Genomic DNA, 13,362 nt, shown 5'->3' on the forward strand with positions numbered 1-13,362 from the left:
AGACACAAATCTCAGGTTTAGGCCCTGAGATCTCCAGGTCTGGTATAGGACTGGCCAGGCAACTCTATCCACCACCCATGTAGGTAATGAGGCTCCCTCTGTCAGCTCAGCTCCAGTTCCTCATGTGGGGACATGAAAGAAGCCTCCCACAAGGATGGTAAAACATTTATTTATTATTTATTTATTTCAAAGTTTTATATACCTACCTTCTCACCTCTTTGAGGGACTCAGACCGGTTTCCAATCATAAAAACACATACAATTGGTAAAACATCATAGTTCATATTACAATAACATATTAAAACAACAAATACATTTAAAACTACAGTGGTCAGTCGTCAAACTAAAATCGATTATACATCATCTTCCATCCAAATCTTGGGGTGTTGTCTCATTCATCGAAACATCAAAACATCCAGGCGTCCCCTGGGCAACGTCCTTGCAGGTGGCCAATTCTCTCACACCAGAAGATTGTAAGATTCACTGACAATAAGATTCACTCATAATACCATTCACTCGCAATACCATGACTGGCAATAAGATTCACTCAAAATACCATGGGTCTATCCAGCTATGATATCTGGAAGAAGAAATTGTTCGGGAGGGAAATAATATTCAAAAATATTCGAGTCCTGGACTGATGAGAATCTTTATAATTTTGGGACCTTTTCTGTGTAAAATTTGTATGTGCTTATTCTATATATAAAACAACTTCTGATCTGTAAACAGCATTTTCTGTGTGAAAAAAGTTCTGCACAAAAAAAGCCCTGCATGTGAATTTTGCACAATTAACTCCTGAATTGCAAAAAGGCTTTGCAAACTGCATATTTTTAGTGAGACAAAAAAAGTTGAAATTCTTCATTGCTTTCTTTGAGAAAAAAATTAGGCCAGTCTTAGGGCCCTTCCAAACAGCCATATAACCCAGAATATCAAGACAGAAAAGCCCAAAAGATTTGCTTTGAACTGGCTTATCTGAGTTCACACTGCCACATATTCCAGTTCAAAGCATAAAATGTGGGATTTTATTCAGCTTTGTGGAAGGGGGCTTACTTCGCTATCAATTAAGGAACAATTGCTATGCCTGGCACTTACAGAAATGAGAATTTAACATTTAGATATCCTAACCTGAGCTCCTGAAAAAGAAGACTGCTCCTGGGGAACAAAAGTGTTCAGAGAAAAGGCAAAGGAAGTGATCGGCAAGGAGACTTTGTCAACATTGTGGTTACATTACAGCATAGGTTGGCATTTCCTGCTACAATCCTAACTGCCATCTCAAACATCCTACTGTTTCTTCATTCTTATGTCTTTGTGTGTGTGTGTGTGAGAGAGAGAGAGAGAGAGAGAGAGAGGAGCAACTTGAGAAATTGGAAGTTGCTTCTGGTGTGAGAGAATTGGCCATCTGCAAGGATATTGTCCAGGGGATGCCTGGATGTTTTGATGTTTTACCATCCTTGTGGGAGGCTTCTCTCATGTCCCCGCATGGGGAGCTGGAGCTGAGCGGACAGAGGGAGCTCATATGCATTATCCCCCGATTCGAACCTCCAACATGTTGGTCTTCAGTCCTGCCAGCACAAGGGTTTAGCCCATTGTGCCACCAGGGGCTCTAATTCTTATGACTGAAATGTTACTTCTTTTATATGTTTGTATTCATGTGCACATTCATTACACATTCAACAGATTTTCTTTCTCTTTTCTCATGTTTTATATTTGGAAATTATAGATTATTTCAAACTTTTAGAGATCTCTCCCAATGCTCTACTTTCTCTTTTATATGTTCCTCTGCGAATTTCATGGATGCACAGAGAATGACGTGTAAATGAAATGTTTAAAAATGCTAATCACATGTTTTTAAAGAAGATGCTTCCAATTGAACAGGACATTATATAAGAAACAAGATCATTATAGAACATTCAAAACATGAGAGGCCAAACAATTAAACAAAGCCAGCTGAAACAGATAGGCAACATGAATGAATGTTCTTGCTGCAACAGTAGTCAACACATGTGCCACAAACCCAGGTTTATGTTACACACACACACAAGGGCCAGGGGAAGATTGTGACACTTCAGTTTCTGCTGCCATAATTTGAGAGATTATGTTGAGAACATGGCATGTAGGGAAGAATTCTTTATGTGAACATATTCCATTCTATGCAAAGGTGTGCAGAGCAAAATTACAGAATTTATACTATCATAGCAGTGTGATATCACTTTGACTGTTTTGGTTTCAAAGCATGAATCTATGCTATGAAGTCTAACGATTTATAGTTTGGAAGATATTTTGAATTTTCTACTAGAGATTTCATTGCAGAGGATCTGAACAGGGTAGATATACTTAGCATGAATTCCATGGGAAAAGCAGAGGAAACAAAGGAACAGCATGATGTTAAAAATGAGGATTTATACAAGGCCAACCTGGTGTGAGATTAGTCCAGGTTTGAGGCTCTGTAAAATCTACAAAGAAAAATTCAGCTGCTAAAATTCAAGGAATCCCAAGGGAAGTGTGTGTGCTTTATCTATCTGATTCTATAATGAAAGCTGTTAGCCTTTTAGGTGGTGCAAGGACCTGCTATTTTTATTTTGATTGACTAGCATGTCTACCTACTCTGGAAGTACATTTATCTAGGACACACACTTGTATAGTTTGGTGCCACACTTCTAACTTTATTGCATGAGGCAGGCAAAGCAACACTGAAGTTGGACTGCTATCTTTGGTCCTGCTGCTAGTTTGCCTCCTCTCCATGGTTAACTTGTCCCCCACAAAATCCACCAATAGCTTGTCATCCCAAAATGATCTCCTTACCTGTTTTATAGGATGAGTCCATCTCATTTCTGTGTCAGCTTGCCATCAGTGCTACCTGGAGATGGGATTCTCTTTCTCTTCCCACCCCTCCATCTTCACTTATTCCCAAACTATCTGTTTTGTGTTTATTTAATATTTTGTCATAAAGTTTGCCTTTTTTGTTATTCATTGCTCACATTTACTTAATACAAATTTTAAAATATAGAGCAAAAAATATGGAGCAGCAGAAATGCAGATTATGCAGTCTATTTGTGGGATCACCACAGACTTCTGAATTGGCTCAGTTGTACAAATGAAGAGAGAAGTAATATCAAAGATGCTCCTCCTGGTATGTATCCACTATGAAAGCCAATGGAATAATGGCTTAATGGCATAAAGTCCTAGGATTGGAAGAGTCTTTTTTTAACCTAAGATAGCTAGCTCCTTGTCCAGTCTGATGGATTTAAACTTCAATTGTTATACGTTTCTACTTTGCAAAATGTTCTGATCACATGCATAATTTCAGTAATATTTACAACTTTGTATAACACACTATTGTTATTCACTTTTATATCCCACTTTCCTTACACTAATGAGCACATAAGCCTCATATAAAATTCCTATACAGTCTGTCATTGAGGCATTGGCCACATCCCAGGATATGCTCAGGATCCACAGCACTGCTACAGTATGTGTCCTCAGACCTTGGACTTAAAATAACAAGTGGAGGTAGGATGGATTGTAGAAAAATGGCCTCAAAAATCAAATTCAGAGACAACTAGCTCACCACTAGGCTTGTGCACAGATTCAGTTTGGCTGGTACCCTTTGGCTATTCCAGGTTGTTTGGCCAGCCGTAACGGTAAGGGCTCAGCCACCTTGTTTCTTTCAGCTGAAACGGGCCATTCGGCACCTGATCACAGCTCCTCCTATCCTATTTGGGATTATGTGATGAGTGAAGAGGCTGCCGCATACTAACCTGGGGCTTCCCTGCCTATTGGATAGAATCAGGATAGAAAAACGCTATGACTTGTCTTACGCAAGATGTGTCTATTTAATGGGGCAAGTGCCTCCATTGTTCTCAGTTGCGTCCTGGTTCTAGAGAGGTGCCTCCATCTAATTGCCTTGCCGCTCGCTCTCAGTTTTATTTTTTGGCTCGGCTTGGCCTCTCTCTAGCATTGAATCGTTTTGATTTTTCTTTATTTTCTTGTTTCTTTTTATTCAGTGGGACTGGGAATTGGGAAAGTGTAAACAAGAAATGCAAAAGCTTTGGAAGAAGTTGCTTGCTGGGTTTTTTATTAATAAAGAAGAAAGTGTAATAGTGGGGCACTGGGCTGTGTAATGTGGAAGTGCATCTTTGACATTTGGCATTCTAAAAGAAAAGAAATTCCTAAAAATCAGCAGATGACCCAAATGTTATGAAACTTGGTAGGCTAGCAGTGGTTGATGTGTCCTCCAAGTGTGGTCATTTTCATCCAAATAGTCCTAAAAATGATAAGAAGGGGAGCCTGGGTACCCCTCTCATTGCTGCCAATGGGCTAGATCGAGCCGCATTTTTCAACTGTGGACTAAAAACGGCTATTTGGCTACCCGCCCAATTTTGGGATGTGTGAAAACAAATCCAGGGGTCTTTCAAATTTCAGCAAGCAAAAACGGATCGATGTTCAGCTGAAATGCACAAGCCTAGTCACCACTCATGACTTCAGAGTGTCCAGGAACTTTGTGTCTCTAGTGGCGTCAATGTTGCATTACATCTTAAAGTTTGAATGCACACATGGCAGTGCTGCTTAACAATGTGATTTTCCATCCCTCCGTTTTAATTTTCTGGAATCTCCTTCTCCCCACCCTCCAGACATTCTTCGCAGAGGTGAATCTCAGGGAGAACAAGAGTATTGTTCCAGGTGAACATAAACTACAAATAATATCACACGTACAATTTTCAGGGTTTTACACATTGTTTCATTGCAAAATATTTAATTCTGAATATTCCTTGGTACTGCTAAAATTAATATAGGTTAATTTCAGCTCTAAGTTGTACAACATCTGCAAAAGCCAGTTTGAATTTCCCCCCAAATTTAGCAAGGGAAAAAATAATTGAAAAAGTCTTCTTTTTTTTAACACACAGCAAGGTCCCTAAATGATCATTTTCTCCCTTTGGACACACACCATTGCAGTCTTGTCTTTTTGTCCCGGGAATGCTATAAAAGAGGCACTAAATCAGTATTTGCTGTGCCCTTTCTTACAGGTTAATTGCTTGCCTTCTTAAGCTCTGGGTTTAAGCCTATTTAAGGAACCAACTCTGTGGGTTTGCCTCTATGGAGGTTAACAAGGGTACATACAGATATTAATTGTCTTGAGCCTTAGGAACATCTTTCTTAGGTTTTATTTTACAGTCCATAAATCTTTTGTCCCCAGGTCTCTTAACATTGTGTTTTCTCAGTCATTCAGATCTCTGGTAGCTTATTTGATTTATCTGTCACACCACGATCCAACCCAGCTTGGGATCCCAGAAGCCCTTAAGTCTGACCATCTTGCCATGTAGGATTAGGTTGGGTTGGGAGGGATATAAATGATTTATTTATATGTCATCTTTCTCCCAGTACAGGACCCAAGGCCTGATATCGTAGTGATTCCTACTGAAAATATGAATCTAAGGTGTGACCGATCCTTTTACTCAGACTGGCCTCAAAAATCCAACCTTTATAAAAACGCTGTCACTCATCCTGAACTTCTTCCCCCAGTTATTACCTTTGTGAGATTTGTAGTTTGGTGAAGCACCAGCGATCTTTGACAGAGAATGCTAAAGATTTTGTCAAACTACAATTCCCATGATTCCATAGCATTGACCCATTGAGGTTAAAGTGGTGTCAAAGTGCATTAATTCTACCTTGTAGATGCATCTTAAGGTTGAGACTACGTCAGGAAAGTTACTCCAGTGAACATCTGGCACATTGTCCTGATAGACAGGGACTGCACAGGCTCTATTGGACTATCACCACTGCCGCTCCACACCAGTCACTAGCTCATGTTTAATGCCTGGCCATTGCCTGTCGCATCACACTAGAGAAAAATTCCACTTAAAATCCAGTTTCTGCCTCCTGCAGAATTGTGGTGTTTGTAGTTTAGTGAGGCTGTTAAAGGTTCCTCCCTAAACCACAAACCCTAGAATTTCCTTTCTATTGAGTGTTTGCATGTATTCCAAGGTTCAATGCATTTTGCAATAAGGTGGCTTCCCTTGGTTTGCAATAATAGGGCCAATGACTCATCAATTATCATTATGTTCTTTAGTTCCGCCCCTTTTTCTGGGTTAAGGAGGGAAAAAGGGAACCTCTAGTTCAGTTCACACAGAGAAGCCTTTCGTACAGGACGTGAATCAGTTCCACCTGTAGAAAGCTTCATCTTTTACAGCTTTGCTGGGGGATCCAGTCCCACAGCTCTACAGAGAACTACAGCATAGCCTTTGTTGGAAAAATACGGCTCCACGGTTTTACAACCAGCCTTCGCTGGGAATTGAAAGCCTTCTTTCCTCTTGGAAATCTACTAAAGGACTCTGTTTGGTAAGGACCACTCGCGGCAGCCATAAAGCAATTTTAACCGGGTGTAGGGGCCCACACCATCAGAGCCTACGACAGATTGCCAAGGTAGAGGTCAAGGATTTCCCTGATAGTGAAGAAACAGTTCATGAAGATAGTTGCATGCCCCTTGTGGACAAGATTAAGAAAGCCACCAGTTGATTCAAAGCCTTGAAGTATTTGTTTGATTTATTGAAGATTTAAGCAACAATAAAAACTTTGTTGAACTTTCTAAGTCTTTAAAAGAACTTTGTGTGGGAAAATCTGAAAGGCCTCTCAGCCGAGGCACCCCCGGCGTCCCGTTGGGCATTCAGAAAACACGTCCTATCTACAGACTCTTTCACAGGCCCAGCGCGTGAAAGCACAGTAAGTCTGAAATGACTTGAAGGCACACAAGAACAACAATCCCAATTAACATGACTATCTCATCAGCCAAAAGCAGGCCTGCACTTCCCAGTAAAATTTTAAAATCATTTTAAATATTGTATTGTTCTTTCATGTTTTTTGCACTATTGAGATATATGCACAGTGTGCTTAGGAACTAATTCATGGGTGGTTTTTTTTCAAACTATAGTCGTCCTTCTGTCCCCTGAAACAGTCTGAGAGACTGTGAACCACCCCCTGGTGTAGACAAACCCTAAGACCCTTCCCCCTTCTCTCTTTATATATCAGTGCAATATAGTAGCAGAGATAGATAAGAATTTCATTTTCCTTTAAAATAAGAACTTTCCAAAATGCACAGTTTCTTTTCCTACAAAGGAAAAAGTCACTCTAATAACCACCATGTCAGACTACACAGAAAAACCATTGAAATCCCCAAGCATGTGGACAAATTTCAACAGAAAGGGGGAAACCATAAAAAATAAACAAATTCTGGCTAGCAGTATTTTAAAAACTCTAAAATCAAGACAGTAAATAAAAAAACAACACTCAAAAAGAGGGAATTCCGGACAGGAAACGATCGGAGCCAGCTAACACCTCCAACAAAGGATTCCCCTCAAGCAGGAAGCAGCCAGGCTTTGAAGCTGCAAGGCTCTTCAATGCTAATCAGGCTGGCCAATTGCAGCATTCACACCTGCCTCAAGCAGAGTTCTTTCTCCCACTCTGGACATTCCACTGATTTATAAATTCCACTTGCCTAGTTCCCAACAGACCTCACAACCTCTGAGGATGCCTTCCATAGATGTGGGAGAAACATCAGGAGAGCATGCTTCTGGAATATGGCCATACAGCCCAGAAAGCTCATAGCAACCCAGTGATTCCAGCCATGAAAGCCATCAACAATACAATGGAATATGGCAAAAGGCACAACTGACAGATTTCCCATCCAGACAGAGTATGAAGTGCTCAGCTCTTTAAGATTTGGGTTGGAATCTCTTGGTAATCTACCTTATTTGTTGTGCTGATTTGTTTTTCCTGATACATTCCCTATCTTTAATACCTACAGGACAGGCAAATGAATTGCCTGCAAATGAATGCCTAGGTAAAGATAAAAGTAAAGGTTTTCCCCTGACATTAAGTCCAGTCGTGTCCGACTCTGGGGGTTGGTGCTCATCTCCATTTCTAAGCCAAGGAGCCAGCTTTGTCCATAGACACCTCCAAGGTCATATGGTTGGCATGACTGCATGGTGCAGTGGTACCTTCCCGCCGGCGTAGTACCTATTGATCTACTCACATTTGCATGTTTTCAAACTGTTAGGTTAGCAGAAGCTGGGGCTAACAGCGGGAGCTCACACCATTCCCCAGATTCAAACCTGCGACCTTTCTGTCAACAAGTTCAGCAGCTCAGCAGTTTAACCCACTGCACTACTGGGGGCCTATGTCCATTAAAAATGAATAGTTAGAATGTTGCTTGTTCAAAAACTAACCTATATTAATTTTGTTCATAAATAAGATGGTAAGCTTTCTAAAAGTTGAATACAGATACAAGCAATACTAAGAGATTTGTATATCTTGAGAATAGTACAGTGGTTAAGGACAATTGTAAGTTATAGGTTCCTGATTTAATTTGTTCTCACGCAGTTCACAGATCTTCTTTCAAGGTTTGCCTCTCTGAGCACCAGATTGAGCTGCCACCGAGGATTCATGGATGCTGCATTTTAGCTGCTTGGCTGCTTTTCAGAAATACTGTGGAAGAATGGGATTCCATTGAGGAATGCTATCAACACATTCTGCTTCTAATGGCAGTGAAACTATAGACACCCAAGGAACAATTTGTCTTTTCAAGGAAACCCTAGGCAATATAAAGGTGCATCTACACTATAGAATTAACAGCCTGACACTGCTTTTAAGACCTCTTGGGCTTCTTGAGGGCATTTTTGGACTTCAGCCACGGAGCCCGATGGCTCCCATCACACACCGGATAACTTCTTCCGGGACATCTTCTGCAGCATTTGTGACAAGGTCCTAACTGCCATGACTCAATGCTATGCAACCATGGAAGTTGTGCTGTTGAGCCACCAGCACTCTATTGCAAAGAAAGCTTTAGAACTTGTAAAACTACAACTCCCGTGATTCCATATCATCAGGCAACCATAGGTATTTATTTATCATATCAGAAGCAAGCCAATGGTACAGTTGTATAGTTGTAATGTATTTAAAAAAATACCTTGGCATTATATTAAATGGCCTTTGACCAATAGCTGGCCACTTGGAGTGCCTCTGGTGTGGCTGTAAGAAGGTCCTCCATTGTGCATGTGGCAGGGCTCAGACTGCATTGTAATAGGTGGTCTGTGGTTTGCTCTTCTCCACACTCGCATGTCGTGGATTCCACTTTGTGGCCACATTTCTTAAAGTTGGCTCTGCATCTTGTGGTGCCAGAGCACAGTTTGTTCAGCACCTTCCAAGTCACCCAGTCTTCTATGTGCTCAGGGGGGAATCTCTCATTCGGTATCAGCCATGGCTTGAGGTTCGGGGTTTTAGCCTGCCCCTTTTGGACTCTCACTTGCTGAGGTGTTCCTGCGATTATCTCTTTAGATCTTTGAAAACTATTTATTGATTGATTTAAGGTGTTGGCATGCTGGCTGATATCTGAACAGAGTGGGCCGGAGATGTCACTGCCTTGATCCTTTCATTATTGGCTGCCACTTCCCAGCAGATGTCAGATGGTGCAGTACTGTCTAAACAGTATAATTTCTCCAGTGTAGACATCCTGTGATAATGCAGCATGTCTCATTAAGAGTCACATCCCCGTTATGTTCCACGCTGTCCATGCATACTCAACAGCAGAGTAGCAAAGCACAAGGGCAGATGTCTTCGCTGTACGAGTGTCTAGTTGTGATCCCTTTTTGCTTAATATTCAAATAGTGCTTCTTGTAGGTCAGAGCACAGTCCAGAGTAATTCCCAGGTATTTGGGTGTGCTGCAATGCTCCAGTGGGTTTCCTTCCCTCTGGACATGAGATAAGCCCCCCCCCCCCCAAAGGATTGCAACACATCCGAGTGTCCCCTGGGTGACGTCTTTGTAGACAGCTGATTCTCTCACACCAGAAACCACAAACTGAATTATTTCAAACTGAATTATTTCAGCAGTTTCAACCAGAAGTCGAAGCTGGACATCCAGACAACATTGAGGAACTTCCAGTCCATAAGGAGAAGTAAAAATAGTGAACCTGATTTACCCTGTATTAGGAAAAAATGGAGAATGCTTAAGAGTTTCAGTGAAATGCTCCAGACCTGTCCTGGGTTTTGCTGTATATGTGATGAGCCTGTCTGAAAATACATTGCTGCAGAACCATACACTCAACCTGCTGCAATTTATCCTGGACATTCCTGGTTAATTTTTTGCTGTCCCGTTTTCTCAGCTACTTTTTAAAAGTCTTTGTTTCTCTCTTTTTCTGTCCTCTTCCCTCCCTTTCATTTATTTATTTATTTATTTCCAGCATTTCTACCCCATCCTCCTCAACCCCCAAGGGGGGGACTCAGGATGACTTACACTTGGCAGCAATTTGATGGCGCAACATACAAACAAATACAACAATATAACAACAATTTAAAACAATAGATAAATCATTAAGTTAAAAACAATTTTAAAACATTGTCAACCATATAGCCATTCCAGTTCAATTCCACATCCAAAGTGCTATTATGCCTGCTGTCCAGGCATAACAGCACTGAAAGGCAGGAGGGATAAAGCTGACCTAATCTCGCTGGAGAGTGAGTTCCAAAGGCGGAACTTTCATCCTCACCTTGGTTTAGTGGATGAAGACTTAAAACAGTCTGCAAAAATAGTTTTCAGTCAATTAACTTGCATGAAGGAGAACAGCAAAGTTCTCCATTCCAAGTAGGCTCATTTGCTTTCTACTCTTCCCCCCCCCCCTGATTTTCAAACTTTTCTAAACTCATTACATACATTCCAAGACTTCTATGCTTAGTCTGCACCTTCTTCCCCATTGAAAAAACCCTTTTTTCTTGACACTCCCATTTTGGACACTTTCAGATGTTATTCAGCCACGCACGTCCCAGTTTTCATCTGTGAAGTTTAGCATTAACTACACATGTGTGCTTGTCAGATAATCAAAGGACTACATGATCCCTCAAAAGTCATAAAACCCTCTGTTTTAAACAATGTATTGCGCTTCTGGTTGGGTTTTTTGTTTGTTTGTTTGTTTGAGCTGAGTGGTATATATTTAACACATAATTTGTTTGGTCCCCAGTCTGTTGTCCAGATGTTCACTAGTGATGAGAAACACCAAGTCTCTTGCTTTGTATTTTCTGGATTGTTGCCCTTAAATTGGCCTTAGATCAGACAGCCCTGCAAATAAAGGAGTGTCCTCTGACAGTTTTTCAAAGAGAGGTCTGTCCTGTCCTGTGCAAAGTAGGACACATGGCTGCCCTGCACTAGAGAAAAGAGGTCCCACCGGCTGGTGTCAAGTTAACCCTTAGGATTTCCTTTGTGAGCAAAAGGGAGGATGATTCGTTGCATTTTTACAAAGGCCTTATGAAGACAGTGACAGAACAAAACTTTCAGCTGAAGTCCTTTGTGTGATGCTGCTTTTGAGGCCACAGCATCTAATTATTCCTTCTCCAAAGGCCTTGTGTCAAGGAGTTAATCAGTTCTTGGCTCTCCCAGGAACTAGAAGGATATGGCCATATAGGAAACTAGGGAGGGAGAAGACTGTGGTGGTATTAAAGGGGAGGGGAGGAGGAATGGGACAGCAAGGTAGCTGGTGAGAAATGATTCTTCAGGTTCCAGGTCTCCCTCTTTTTCTCCTTCTGCTGAATGTGACATTCTCCCTGGCGCCTCACTCCAAAAAACTCTGCTGCTAATTTTATGCCCAGCATACTCTGATGCTGTGTAATTTGAGACCGTTCAGAGCAGCCTGCCAGGGCACATACACCCATTGCCCTGCACTGCTGAGAAGCAACAGGAGGAAAGGCAGACATGAGGTAAATGTCTGGATGTCTCCTGCCCATATCCAGCCCCAGCAACCTCTGCCCAGGTTTCCTTTTTCTTTCTCCCTCCCTTCTGTTTACCCTCTTCCCCAGGATGCCCAGGATTAACCCCAGACATTTTCCTGCCTGGAAAGGTGACACAATGGTGCATTTCTCAATTTTTTCAATGTTGTCAAGCTTACTGGACTTACCCAGCGTTTTACTTCAGCGCTAGATATGGGATAGCAAATCTGAAGGCAATAGGTTAGTTTGGGATTTTTGTTGTTGTGGTAGTGTCAGGAGCGACTTGAGAAACTACAAGTCGCTTCTGGTGTGAGAGAATTGGCCATCTGCCAGGACATTGCCCAGGGGATGCCCGGATGTTTTGTTTTGTTTTTTGATGTTTTACCACCCTTGTGGGAGGCTTCTCTCAAGTCCCCACATGGAGAGCTGGAGCAGACAAAGGAAGCTCATCTGTGCTCTCCCCGAAGTCAAACCTCCGACCTGTCGGTCTTCAATCCTGGCAGCACAATGGTTTAACCCACTGCGCCACCGGGGGCTCCTTAGTTTGGGATAAGGCCAGGGGAGTTTTATTCTCCCAGTTTTTACCACTATACACAAGAAGAACACAAGATGATCCAGTCTAGATCTGACCAAAGACTTATCCATTCCATAATTTTAGTTCAGTATTGCACTCACATAGCATGCAGCCATACTCTTCATCTTACAGGAGGAAGCCCATATGGAGGACATGAATGTAATAGCAGCTTCACACTTTTACTAGATCTTAGTGTGAGTATGCACTTCCAAATCACCCATCAACTTATGGTATTTCCATTAATTTAATAGTGTTTTCTTAAACAGGGAATGCTTAAAGGTGATATTGTCAGCTCCTTCCATAGAAATACAACATCCAGCACCTTGTATCTACGTATTAACCAAGGCTAACCATGTTAAACTTATAAGATCAGATGGGATCCAGTGTCTTTAGGGTATTTAAGCCATCTCTGGTCTTACATTCATGTGCTGACTTATGAGTTTCCATTAAATTAATGGTTCTACTGTAATTAACACTAACAGATTTAGGCCTAAACCTGAAATTAATTCCAGTTGTGCCAAGAAATATAGCAAGTTGATGGTATTTTTTAAGATACATGGCACAATACTTCTTGGGACCATTTATTTCTAATTTGGCAAACCCAACTACTTTCTAGGGAGTACCAAACTAAGAATTTCACTTGTTTCTGAAAGGGGAAAGGGTGCAGCCATTTTTACAGTTCCAGTCATACGCAAGGTGCAGACCTTCACATTTCCAAATCTAGATTCGTGTTCAAGACTTGAATCAAAACAGATGGACTCCAAATAGCTTAACTGACTCAAAGTGGTTGACTCTATACATTTGGTGGAGGAAAACTTGTAGTGTCACAATGAAAGCTGTGCTCATATTTCCAAAGACTAGGAAAGTTGGCAGGAATATTTAGGGAAAGGGTGGGAAATAAGGAGGGAAAGTGAGTGCTAAAGGCATCCAATGAACAGCTGCTTGGAGTTGTATTTAGATATGACAAACCAATGTGCCACTTCATACTAGTTATTCTGCCTATTTTTCCCAGGTTGCTCATTAGCATTTCTTATTTTTTCAAA

Source organism: Anolis sagrei, chromosome 5 (genome assembly GCF_037176765.1).
Source record: "Anolis sagrei isolate rAnoSag1 chromosome 5, rAnoSag1.mat, whole genome shotgun sequence".
Lineage (NCBI taxonomy): Eukaryota > Metazoa > Chordata > Lepidosauria > Squamata > Dactyloidae > Anolis > Anolis sagrei.